The sequence below is a fragment of the Meriones unguiculatus genome, chromosome 8 (assembly GCF_030254825.1).
Source record: "Meriones unguiculatus strain TT.TT164.6M chromosome 8, Bangor_MerUng_6.1, whole genome shotgun sequence".
NCBI classification, from domain to species: domain Eukaryota; kingdom Metazoa; phylum Chordata; class Mammalia; order Rodentia; family Muridae; genus Meriones; species Meriones unguiculatus.
Genome location: NC_083356.1, coordinates 46,968,389 through 46,982,125, shown reverse-complemented (window position 1 = coordinate 46,982,125; position 13,737 = coordinate 46,968,389). Strand labels below are relative to the sequence as shown.

General features: G+C 40.1%; 1 protein-coding gene across 2 annotated transcripts in view; it reads right to left on the bottom strand.

Annotated features, from left to right (window-relative positions):
- Window positions 1–13,737, bottom strand: part of Samd12 (sterile alpha motif domain containing 12) — a 435,546-nt gene that overhangs the window by 187,284 nt on the left and 234,525 nt on the right. The window lies entirely within an intron of this gene.

Genomic DNA, 13,737 nt, shown 5'->3' with positions numbered 1-13,737 from the left:
GTAAAAGAGCGAACTTTAACTTGCATATTTGGGTCACCAATTGCAGGTTTCCATGGAAACAGAGCTCTTCACTGGGTTCTTAGGCTGGAGCCCTTTGTTGACACCCCATCTGCAGAACTAGATGCTCTCCCTATGCTTATGGAAACTCCAGCCATAATTCTGTTTTCAGGCATTTAGCTCTCTGGCTCCAGCTGTGGGGAGCTTTGCTCACCCCAACATTTGCTGAGGACAAAGGGCCCACAAGGAAAAGGGTAAGAGGAGGCTACAGAGGGATGCAATTAAGGAGGGCAAAACCAGGAGCCCTGGTGCCTACAGTGCTACATATTTAGGTCTTGGCAACTCAGCATTGTTCCTTTTCAACTCTATTTTTTTTTTTTGCCCCCATATATCTGCATGTTTTCTTCTACCTTGATTTCTATGAAATCCCAAAATCATGCCCTACTATGCATTTGCCCTTAAATAAGGACACTTTAATCTTAGGGCTTACTTAAGATCACGCAGGGGAGTGATCTTGTTAAATACCCACATTTACTTTCTTTGCACAGTTTAAGCTGTCACATCTGCAGATCTGTTCTCATTTCTATCAAGAAGAGACAGAAGCAGCTGCCTGCGGTCAATGGAAAGTCTTTCAGTACAATTTTGTATGGACTTTGGAAACTGTTGGGAAGTCCACACCCATGTTTGGGTGTGTGCTGTTCTTTTCCTAAACACTACTCTCTCTTCTCTAGTGCCCAAGTTTAAATCTACATTAGAATTGCTCCTTAAAAAACTGTAACTTTACTTCTTTATGAAAAAAGAAATTAAATGTTCTATCACCTTAGCACAGAAACCAAACAACTAAAAGGTGAAGTTAATGGGCATTTCCCCCCAAGGAACAAGAAAGTCCATGAATGCAGCTGATGAATGGGCAGCCCTTGAATAGACACAGGTGGGGGGAGAAAAGCAGCTAGAGATTCAGTGCTATTCAGTCTTCATCTTTCCTTCCTTTTAACCCTTGCACAGAACATTACTCAAGATAAGCTAGGTTATATGCTGCCTATGGTGGCTTAACATTATATAGCAAAGCTTTCTGGTTTATCCTGAATGGTTTTTGTTTGTTTGCTTGCTTGCTTTTGAGCCAAGGCATTGCCAAGAAGCCCATGCTCTCAAACTTAAAAATACTATTGCCCATAGGCTGCTAAGTTTCCATGTGAGTTTCCTAGTAAGGGGATCAGTGGCTGTCTCTGATATGAACTCAGTGACCTGCTCTTTGATCACCTCTGTCTGGGGTGGAGGGAGGGGGGGGAGTGGGTACAGCCTTGCCAGGCCACAGAGAAAGATGATGTAGGCATTCCTGATGAGACCTGATGAGGCTAGTATCAGACAGAAGGGGAGAAGGTCCTCTAGGGGAGGGACTAGGGAAGGAGCATAGTGGGAGATGAGGAAGGGTGGGTGGGACTGGGAGGGGACTAGGTGTGTATGGGGCCTACAGCCAAGATACAAAGTGAATGAATTATAATCAATAATAATAAATTTAAAAAACATAATTAAGAACAAAATATGCTCTAGAACTACCAAAGTAAAAACTTTACCTTAAGAAATTATTACAAATATACTTTTGAGAACCCCCCCAATACTTACACTTTCAAGTACAGAAAATTATGGTGGTCTACTGTGCCTGGATTTATTCTTCATTTTGACTGCAAGTCTATCTTCCTTGAATTTGGTAATCTTGATAACCAAAGCAAAAGTAGAGAATGGAATGCTTGGCCTGTAGTTATTTATTAGCCAGAACCAATTACATGACCCTTCCTACTCAGAAAAGAGCCAGCTGTAGGCCATGATAGGCTATAATTCCTTCCAACCCTCTGCCCAGAAGTGAGGTGCCGACGGTAGGCAGAAATATTGGATTGGAATATTGATGACACGACACTGGATCATTGTATTGGAGGAAGAAAATGTGTGTGTTGTCAATATTCTACAGCTTCTGTGGCATTTATATCTGAAGGAAGAGGCTTCATAGAGTCAGCTCAGGCTTGGTACCACCAGATGATCATGGGGACCATGAAAAAGAAACAAGAGGACAAAAGCAGACCAAAGCCCAATTCCATTGCCTTCTGCAGCAAGATAAAGCAACAGCCCTAGAAGATTTTATATTCTCATTTACCTTGCATTGCCAAAGATGTTTTATAAAGGCATGTGAAGTATAAGGACCACAAGATGGGAGAAATAATATGTCAGCCAGGCAGCCCATCAAGAGTCACTACAAATGTAGAGAACTAGAGAGAAAAAAAAATGGTGTTGCAATGCAACAAAAGTCAGAGTAAAGTGTTCACAGATTCTAGATGCTGAGAAAGACTCCAAAATGGCTTCTATCCCACACAGTCCAAAAGTCATTCCACTAACATCTCACTTTGAGCTCCCTGATGCCCATTTGGAACTTCTGAATTTCACAAAATGTAAGATAATAAATGTAAATAATTTAAGCATCTAAGTTTTTTTTTTTTTTTTTTTTTTTTTTTACAGCAACTGTTATCTTCATGCATGGAATTAATATCACTGTAAGAACGCAAATAGACTTGTTCAAGTTTAAGCCTGAAAAAAAAAATCCCAACATGGCAGAGGCATGTGAGCACAAAGTCTCATCCGCAGCTGAGAAGATATTGACAGTTGATGACTTCTGGGAAAAGGAGAGTCATTTTTCCTTAAGGGTGTGAGCCTGGCCTGATAGGTAAACCATGCTCCTGGGAATGACCTCTCACCCAGTGATATCTGAGCAACATAAATTTAATTCAATGGGTTAAAAAAGGAGAGAAAGAGGGGACATGGCGTTTGATGGGTAAATAGATGGTGTGGTCTAAAGAATTCAGATGAAGGAGGATGTATATGATGAAAATACATGTATATGAATAAGATGCAATGGTATACAATCCTCAAATAATGAATAAAACTATTATTTTTTAAATAACTTAAATTTAGAATTATATATTTCATTTCATTCTCCAATTTCTATGTTGTAGTCATAATGTAGAGTAGAGGAATAGTAATCTTGAGTCCTGGGTCTGTCTGAGGAGGTGACATTGGGACTTGGAAGAAAGACAAAAGAAAAGTCAAGGAAGTCAGAGGAATGGAGAAGGTCATTACAGCAGAATGGAGAAGACGTGGTAGGAAGCAGGTTCTGAGAGGTGGCTGGGACAGGGTTCAAGATGGCCTGGCAGGCTTAGGGAGGACTGGAGATTGCCTGTATGTGAGGTGTGAGCAATTTTGAGCAAAGGTGTGTTGGGCATGATGCCAGGTCTTCACTTGCTATTTCTGGTTCTTATGAGGAGAATAGACTGGAGGTTGGGACATGGAAAAAAGTCAAAACAGGAAGTGATGGTGCCATAGAGCCGGGTGGAAGGGCAGGAGCAGTAAGGATCCTGAATCTATTTTTATGGCTTTCTAATTCCTAGAAGTAGTATGGAGGAAAGAAGGTCCTCAGTTGCCACTCGAGTTTCCAAACTTATCCACAATGGCTGGTGGCCCCTTTTATTAGCAGGAAACTGAGTCATTGCTCTAGGAAGGAATGTATTATAGGCAGGAAATCATGGTCTGTTTCTGCTAGTCTATCTCCAGCAAACATCTGGGATCTGCAGAAGTAATAAAATAGGTGGAACTATAAAAAGGCCATTAAAGTGTCTTTCTTTCTTCCCCTTAGAATTCTCATTCTTTCATTCCTTCAATTCTCTCCTCAAACCACCATAGCATTGAGTTAACAGGTGTAAGGTGAGCATCTGTAGATCACAATAGGAGTTACAGAAATAAAAGGTTATCTCTATGAGTCAGCCTTTATACTGATTATCCAGACCAGATGCCACCAATGATAAAAAAAAAATATTCACAGGATCCCTTGACTTGGCCCAGGAAAAACTCCGTGAAGTATATATATATATGTGTGTGTGTGTGTGTGTGTGTGTGTGTGTGTGTATGTATGTGTGTGTATGTATATGTGTGTGTGTGTGTATACTTAGTGTAGCCCCTATGTGTATGTTTTAGGACTGACTTCTTAGTATTGAGACTCACCCCTGGGGAAGAATGATTTTTCCTCAGTCAGCAATTATTAATTCCTGGTATCTCTTCATCTAGGTATAGGACTTTGTGAAATTTCACCAATCAGAATTGGGAAGTGAACTGGCAGCATTCAGATTTTATGCACCATTGAGAGTTCATAGTGCATCTCTCTTGCCACATATAGATGACACTGTTGTAGCAGATGTTCTTGTCCTCTGGCTCTTACATTCTGTCCACTGCCTCTTCACAACATTCCTTGAGCTTAGAATATTAACTTAGAGGAACACCTCCTACTTCTACTGCCACTTTCCTAAACCAGCATAAGTCTTAGCACTTTCCTTATGCCCACAGATAAGTGTGGATCATCAAAGAAATTTTCTTTTTCAGTAGATAGAGACTATCACAGAAAGCTACAACTGGTCAAAATGGAGAGAAACACTGACCCGAGCCCTAATTCTTACATCTACAACATAACCTCTACACCCAAGGCTCAGAGGTTGGTACTTAAAGTGATAGAGTAGATAAGGCAAATTGCTTTCTATAATATATAGCATTTCTTGCCTCTAGGCTCAAACGAGGACATTAGCTTTACAGATTTTGAATTCAACAATTTCTATAACTGTATGAACCAATTTATTTTATCTACCAATCTGTACACATACAAACTCTCACACACATAGCCTATCTATCTATCTATCTATCTATCTATCTATCTATCTATCTATCTACCTATCTATCTATTATCTATTTGTCTGTCTATCTATTTATCTATCATCTATCTATCACTAATTCTGTTTCTCTGGAGGACTATAATACTGTATACATTTTCCTGGTCAGGTTCCCTATGCCAGCACATAATAGTGCTGAAATACATATTAATTGCATATTTTTAGCTCTGCTTAAATAATGTTAATATTTTTTCTTTTCCCACATACCAATGACCTCACATTTCCAGGTCTTTAAATTTTTGTCCTTTTTGATGTGAGGGACTTGATTGGAAACTGTTACAGAAAGCAAACATGAGAAGCTGCCCACAGTAGGAGGTGGCAGCTGCATTGGTTGGTGATGAACGCACGAACAAATGCTGACCAGAGATAGTAGGGCTGAGCGCTTGACCTTGCCACAGGTTGAAGTCAGATGAGGGCTTGGTTCTGGGTTTTACACAGAAAAACCATCACCAGCTCAGCTGAGCAGGGGGCGCTGGGCAGAAAGAGCAAGTGAAGTAAAGGAACAAGTTTATAGTTTTCTCCGATTGCTATACCAAATTACCATGAATATATCTTCATAGAGATATGAAAGCCAGAATCACAACACCAGTTTCTCCAGGTTAAGACTAAAGCATTTGTTGGGGTCACATGCCCTCTAGAAGCTGGCAGAGGGCAAAAATTTTATTTTAAACACTTTAGCTTTGTCAATATTGCTTTGGCTGTGGCCACATCACCATAATCTTTGCCTTCATTGCACATCACTTTCTGCTGTTGTAAAACCTCTCTTTCTCCTATGATGACACCTGTGATAACTGGTTCATATGGAGATCTTTAATCACATCTGAAAAGACTCTCTTGCTTAGATGATAAGGACACTTGCCAACCATTAGGAATTGCTGTCTTTGCAGGTCTTTATTCAGTCATCCAAAACTTAAAGGAACTTTGGAACCTTCTGTGGATTCTACGTCCAGATAGGAAGTGAGGCTCAGTGAAAGTGGCTTCAGGCAAAGACTTAGGTCTGGATACGTCTCTGGTCTCCAAGTCCACTCTGGTCCTTGGCGTCCTTCAATTTCATAGACAGTTATGCCAGACACCACCACTGGTTTTAAAGATAATGATTACATGCTGTAGGTGTACATGGAAATGTCAGGGGGACTACAGATATGGCCTTGATTTTGTTTCTATTGAAATTTCTCAGTGCCACTTTTTCTGGGAGATGCATTGAATTTCAGTGAGAACACCAGTGTGGTAAATCATATAATTAGCATTCTTTAGCCAAACCAGTTGTCCTATTAGTCCACAATGCAAATATTTAGACCCAAGGAACAAAGAGAAAGTAGAAAATAATAAAAGCATGGAGTTACGAGCTAAACGGTGTGGTTTAATATTCAGTAAGGCTTTATCTGAGTTTTAGCATTCTTATTTTCAAAATGATGATGAAAAGTACATTATTTCAGACACCGCAAGAGTAAGATGGAATTAAACAGATGCACATCCTCTGTACCCTGGAACCGCTGGCACGATGCAGAGTTGGTGTCACAGATGCTTTGCTGGCTGCCACCTCATCACACTTACAGGACCTCTGCTCCTTCTCATATGACTGTAGTGACAACAGCAAACATTCGCTATGTGTCAAGCACCATTCTAAGAGCTTTACACGGATGATCTCCTTTTCAATGATTCTGTGAAAGCACCATGCTTATCTCCGGCTGATTAAGAGCTATGCACCACCCAAAAGCTCTATGTCCTATTAATAAGCAGCAGATCTGGGAACAACCATGTTGCATAGCGTCCCCTAACTGACTTCTGGGTAATTAATTCTTTACACGAGCCTCCTATCTTGTGGTGAGTTGAAGGAGAATCACACACACACACACACACAGATTCTGGCATTTGAACATTTGGTCCCCAGTTGGTGGCATAGTTTGGGGAGTTTCAGGAGGTGTGCCCTTGCTGGACAAAATACAGCATTGGAGGTGGGTTTTGAGGTTTCACATCCAAGCACCATTCTTTTTTGCTTCTTTCACTCTTTGCTTCTTGCGTGGGGTACAAGAGATGTGAGTTCTCAGGTGTTTCTGCCACTATGCCTGCCTGCTGCCACTCTTTCCTGACATATGGTGATGGACTCTTTTCCCTCTGGGATGATAAGCCCCAAACAGACATTTCTTTCTATAAGTTGCTTTGGCCATAGTGTTTTCTCACAAAAATAAAAAAAGAAACACATTCACCAAGCCCATTTCTGCTTGTTCTTGCACAGGAACTCAGGTTGGTGAGTTGGAGGGTCTGTGAATGGTCACCATCAATGTGGGACTAGGTAGAAAAGGGGACCATGAACACAACATCACCATGTAGTGGAGAGTAACAAAGGGTGGGGATAGGAGACAGCTGCTGTTCAACAGATTCATCTATCCATTTATCGCAAACTTCATGCATATCATGGACTGAACGTATTCCTCTACAAAGAACTAGGAAGACAGTGAAAAAAGATAAATTTCATAGCAGCACTGGTTCTTTGTGTTCTCAAGGAGGTGAGACGTAACAGTATTTCAGGGGACTTTGAGCAAAAGAAAGAAGTCATTAAGGTGAATAGGAGGAGAAGGGAAGTCAAGGAACAACAACAACAACAAACAGGCTCTGAGAGTAAGGTATGTTTAGGAGCTCTGAGAAGCTCTGCACTTCTGCCTATAAAGAACATAGAAGGAAGAAAGTCATAGATGGGTCTTCTGTGCCTCCCAGGCAGCTCGTGGCTCTGCCTTTCCTTTTTTCGCCTCCCAGAGTAAAAGAGAACATATGGAGTGGAGAAATGATGTTTGTGTAGTCAAGGCCCACTCAAGACTACAACCATGAGCGCCTCTCTTACTTTCGTCTATATGGTCCCCCTATCTGTCACTATAAGAGAACTTCTCTTTCATACTTTGGGAACTGCTTTCTCCTTTGGGGAGAGGTTTGGTGATTAAAAAAAGAAATACCCTGTAGCATTTTTCAGCTCTCAAGAAAAATAGCATTTTCTTGCTTACTGTATTGATATTTTTTTTCCTGTTTTCTTCCCATACCTTGATGCACTGCAAGCTCCATGAATACAGGTCTTCACTGATATTTTCAAGTCCCTAATCAGAATGTGACTCCGTTCTGGCACTAAATAAATGTTTGTTGAATTAATGTTGTGTGGCTGAGACCCAGACAGAGCAAATATAAGTTCCTTACTGGAATTGCCCTGGTTGCTAAGAGGAAAGTTCTCTTTCCTTCTTGGATCATCTCCCAAGGTATAATATAATACTAGATTTGCTGTTAGTGGCTGTCTTTGTTGTCATATGTAGAGAACTGGCTAGGGAATTAAGTCAACAGTGAGCAAAGATGAGAAAGTAGAAGAGAAATATGAGAGGAGAGGAAGTGGGTGGAGGAGGGAGGAAGACAATGTTATTTGATTTCCTGAATGTAGCCTTGCCGGAGGTCAGACACCCTGAGTTTCTCAGTTACAAAAGTCAATATATGATGAGAGGAGGGAGCTGAGCTGGTTGAATGGTGAGTGGCAGATGCTGCTTAATGTGTCACTGTCAGCTAAACTGTCATTAAGTCACTGATTCCCCATTCCAGCCTTAAGAAATGACACCTGGTATAGGGGAAGAGAAATGATAAAGCTCTGATGTTTTGTACAATTTAGTCATTGGAAAATATTGTCATTTTAATTATTATTCCTTAGAATGTATTTGGAACGCACCTTAAATTTGGCCATATACTTCTGTCTGCTTCACATGCCCAGAGGGTCCTATCCTCCTTATGCAATTATTCCAGAGGTCACACTTTCAAATGCTTGATTGGCCAGATAATGTAATTGTGTGAGGAGAACCGCTCTAAGGGACCATTGAAATTAGTTGGACTGCACAGTTTGATTTTTCCTCCTGAAACAGTAAGTTTTAATCCATTTTTTTGCTCTGCAAAAGTACAGTTAAGATCCTAACTGTACTTTTGCAGAGCAAAAATGGATTAAAATTTACTCCAGAGCAAAAATGGATTAAAAAGTTGTTACCACTTCTATTTTAAATTATGAATGAGTGACTATTCGCAAGTTTTATGAAATCTACACATTTAAGTTTTACCTATGTTTTCCATACTAGTAGAGCAAAACAAATCATGTATATATGGGTCATATATGGCTCATAAGTTGACACTTTCAACGTCCGATTCTCTCCATCACCCTTCTCTCATCATAGCCCTCCTTCTTTCATTTGAAAAGAATTCCAGAGGCTTTTTCCCTAAAGGACAAAACTAACTGTAGGGAAAGGGCCTGAGCTTGGCCACTGCATCCTGTTCAGACCATTCTAAATTAACAGTTCACTGTGACCAAGAGTAGTTAAGGGTATGTAGGTTTTTTTTTTTTAAATTTATTCTCTCATGTGTTACATCCTGACTAGAGTTTTTCTTCCCTCCCTTCGCACCCCCACCTCCTTTCTCCCCTCTACTTCCTCCCTCCTCATCCACTCCTCCTCTGTTTTCCTTCAGAAAAGGGCAGGACTCCCAGTTCTATCAATCTGATTCGGGGACCTTTTCCCTCCTACTGGACTTCCTTGTCCAGCCTTAATATGAGGGGAGGTACCTAGTCTTATTGCACCTGGATAGGCCATGTGTAGTAGCACTTTAAAAATAGGCCAACAATGCATAGCATCTTCCTAAGCCTACAGACAGTGTCCCCGACTTCTTCAAGATGACAACAAATCTCCCAGGACCAGCACGAGCAAGGACTCAAAGGTCAGCCAACCCATTACCTCATTTCCTGGCAAGAAAGCAAGACCAGTATGTCTCCTCTCAGTTCTACCTAAGAGCACAGCCCACTCCTTCACATGCTGAGGCTCAGAATGATTGACAGCTAATTGCATGTCCTTCTTTGGGCTGAGGAACGGAAGGGTTAATGGAAAATTTCTCCGAGGTTACTGTAAGTAATTTACCAGACTGATGGGAACTGCACATTGATTTTTTTTTCAAACCAGTCTTAGGTAGAAAGCTTGTATTAGACAGTCTACTTTATTTGGCCGACTATATTCAGGTGCTGATGATGTTAATAGGAGGAAATTGGAATAACATTAATTTCCATCTAAAATATAAATTTAGAGAGAAACTACTATGGTACCTTTTAAACTGAGTAAAAACATGGTCCTGTTATTTTTATCCTCTTCAGAAGTTGAATATTTTTATTTTGCTAATTGCAGATACAGTTACCACATCCTCTTCAAATATTAATTTTTAAAAAAATCCCTTAAAACATTTTTTTGGAGATTTTGTTTTAGTCTCTGAAAAGACTCAGTAATAACTTCTCTTATACCTCAGAGCACTTTTTTTTTTTTTAAGTAAGGAAGTCTCACACCATCTTAATGGAGGTTATAGCTGAAGATTCATGATGCAATAAACAGCCTTCAAGGCCTTTTTGCTTTTGATGGGTAAACCAAACCTTGTGGTACATTTGCTTTTATTTGTCAGCATTCATCTGCACTGTTGTCGGATTCTTTGTTGATCCAGTGTCACCAGGTGAGTGATGCCTTGCACACTTGGCATGTTTTAAAATTAATTATCAAGAAGTGTGTGAGATGCCTATCGACAAGAATCCCCTCCTCCTCGGTATTCTACTCATAGTTACAGCCACAATAGACAAACACATACCTTTTGTATACTGAAAAGAACGGGTACAGGGCAATGTTGGGTTCAATACATGAATTAACTTGAAATAGTACCCATGGCTAAAGTCATATTTAAATTCTCGTTGTAAGTTAACTTTTAGTTTATTTTAAAATGGAGAGCTTTGTTTTACCTTACACTTTTGCTTATTCATGTTTGTGTGCAGATGGACATGTGTATGCAGGGGTTATTCAAATGTATGCACATGCATGTCAGTGTTCGCAGACAGCCTCAGTCCTCAGATGATGTCTAACCTTTTCTAATTTTGGGAGACAAGTTCTCTCATTGGCCTGGAACTCATCAAGACTAGACACCCAGCACCAGAGTTTCTGGCTCTGCACTCCCAGCGCTGGGATCCAGGTTTGAACTACAATGTCCAGCTTTCATTTTTATTTTAACATGGGTTCTTATGGGTTGAACTCAGGTCCTCACATGTTGACGTCACAACTATGAAATCCCCCTCACCTTTCTACACACTCAACATTCCATCAGCCTTAGGATTAACAATTGAGTGCTGGTCGAATCACATATATGTACAACAGGAAAAAAAGAAAGTGTTCTGGCTTTCACAGAGCTTATATAAGACCACCAAGTCAGTCGTAAAGAACTAATAATCTTCATAATCACCTGCACTGGTGATTATGAAGACCGTGAGACCCACTAGAAAACTCTAACAAAAACAGAGAGGCTTGGAGTTTGGAGGACAGGGCTAATCCTGCTCCAGACCACCCAGTGATGAGCTACAGGACCATTGGTTCAACCCTTTTCTCCAGGCTTATGTTTCTTCACCGGAAAAATGGAACACTATTATTGTTCCCCCACTCTGTTCTGCTGGCAAGAGTACAGTCAGAAGAATACAGTCTTGTTGCTTCCCCTAGGTAGCTTACCTAAGGAAAGGAAAACGTCCATCTTATACTGTAGGGAAGCTCTGTAAGTCATACCCAAACTATGGCAGCCAACTAATGATAGAATTCTAATGGATAACCAAAGCTGTTCACATGAAGCGAGTCTGAACACGAGGAAAATATTTTTTTTGAGCATGTAAAATCTTGAAATGACATCATGATATGTAGTGCTGTTAGCTCTTGGAGCTTGGTATCCTGAGACTCTAAGTGTGGCTGTGTTGTGCACTTTCACCTGCTTGCTATGACATCTCTGGCTTTTCATCTAATAATGTCTCCCCCCAACCCCGTGACAATAAAAAATGGCTCAAAATTCTTGGCAAATATCTGAAGGAGGGCAAAGTCGCCTGTGGTGAAGAACCACTGATCCAGACGTTTCCTGTTAACTAACTGCTTCTGAAAATGTCAATCTAGGAGGCAGATGCCCCCAGAATGGAGACACAGGACTTGAGTAGATAGGGAGGTAAGCCAACACAGAACTCTGTGTAAGAGCCTTTCTAATCTATCCATATCAGTTTTATCCATGGTACTGCCCTAGGACAGATTCTTAATCTCTGTCTTAAAGAAGAGGGAAATGATGTTACTAGAGAGGCACACAGTTAAAAAAAAACAACAACCAAACAAACAAAAACAACAACAACAACAACAACAAAAACCTGTACAAACAGCAGGACAGGGATTCCAATTTAGTTCAAGTAAAAACTTCCCTGTTTTTGATCTTGGACATCTCAGTGCACATGACAGAGCATTTCAATTAAGATATAACTTCAAAGACCTTGTGAATGGATGAGTAATGGAAGCTGACTAAAGTTTAATTATGGCCAGAAGAATGAATTAATTGATCAGATTTCAGCTCTTAAAAGCCAAATCCCAGTTGAAATTATACCAAAAAAAAAAAAACCTTTCAATTTTTTCCCTAACATCCTCTTGTATTTGACTTATTTGGGGACCGTTGTTATTATTGTTTACTCATGATCATTCTAGCCCGAGCTCATTATGAGCTATAATGTGAGCCTTGTGTGTTCTCCCAGAGGTTGGAGTGTTTAGAGCAGTGCTTTGAAATTCTTGGAGGTTGGAGGACCGTCCACATGACAGTTTGCTCCAGAGCACTGACTCTAGCATAGTATGGTACTGCATTGCTTTCTTTAATTTCACTTTAAATGGTATTTTCATTTTTGTTTAAATGGTATTTTCATTTTTGTTTCTTGCTTGATTTGCAGAGACTAGGTTTTGGAGTAAGGAGCCTGGGCAGCAAGCCTGATGCCTGCACAGGCTGGTTCTATGAACGTGAGTAATTTACTAAATGCTGCTGACTCACAATTTCCACATCTGTAAAGCAGGATTGATTTTAATTGCTTTGGTCTTTTGATGTGAAACTATAATAAAGTATTATTATATGTTATATAATAAAGCATATAAAATATAAAATTATAAATTTAAAAGTACCTAGCATAATACTCGACTCAATATGTTTACTCTAAATTAAGCTTTCTATAACAGTATGCCTAATATAGGTTTTGCCACTACATTTACTGTCAAATTACTAGGAAATTTATACACATGTCCATATTCTCCTCTCATTCCTGACTTCTTGATGAAGTAACTATAGTGCTTAGTAGCTGGTGTGTATTCATTCAAGTTTTACTCAGGAAGTGAATGACTATGAGAAAAGGAAAACAAATATCATCCCCCCAAACAGACCGAGAAAAGTGAAGGGACATGTCCAAAGATGCATGATGAGTACACATAAGAGCAATGGCTAGAAGAAGCCACTGTTAGGAAGGCCATAGCTGCTTAATTAAGCACTCATTTAAGAATGAATGTGTCATATATTAGGCCAGAGGCGCAGTACAAGCCCAGAATACAATTCGTGTAGTCGATGCCTGTATTCGCAGTTTCACAGGGAAAACAATGAAAACACCGCTCAGATAAAGACATCATTTCAAAATGGAACAGAATGCAGTGCTTTTCATAAGAAGAATGCAGGAAGCCTAAATAGGAATGCAGTATGGCAAATGTCAATTCGAAGGAGGCACCTTTCACCTTCATTCCCAAGATTAAGACAGACTGTGGAGGTGTTAGGGTGATGCTTTATTTTTTTTGGGGGGGAGTGTTCCCTCCCCCCCAAAAAAAAACTATTCATCTAAATGTTCTTGAATACAAATTTCAGATTAAAGCAAGTAATCTGGTGAGACTGACACATGGAGTGTGAAAAGGCCTTGAGTTTGAGGTGAGGGTGGACAGCTAGCCGAAGGCAAGATCATTCATGGTCTTGGAGGCAGATGAAGGATCTTCTTGTTCTCTTTACAGTAAATAATTGTACCAGAGAGTCACTTTAGAGTTTTAAATAGGAGACTGGCATGATGACATTTGTACTCAAAACTCTTTCTGGCTTCTCACAAATAATCTCCATGGAGGGCATAAGTAATGCC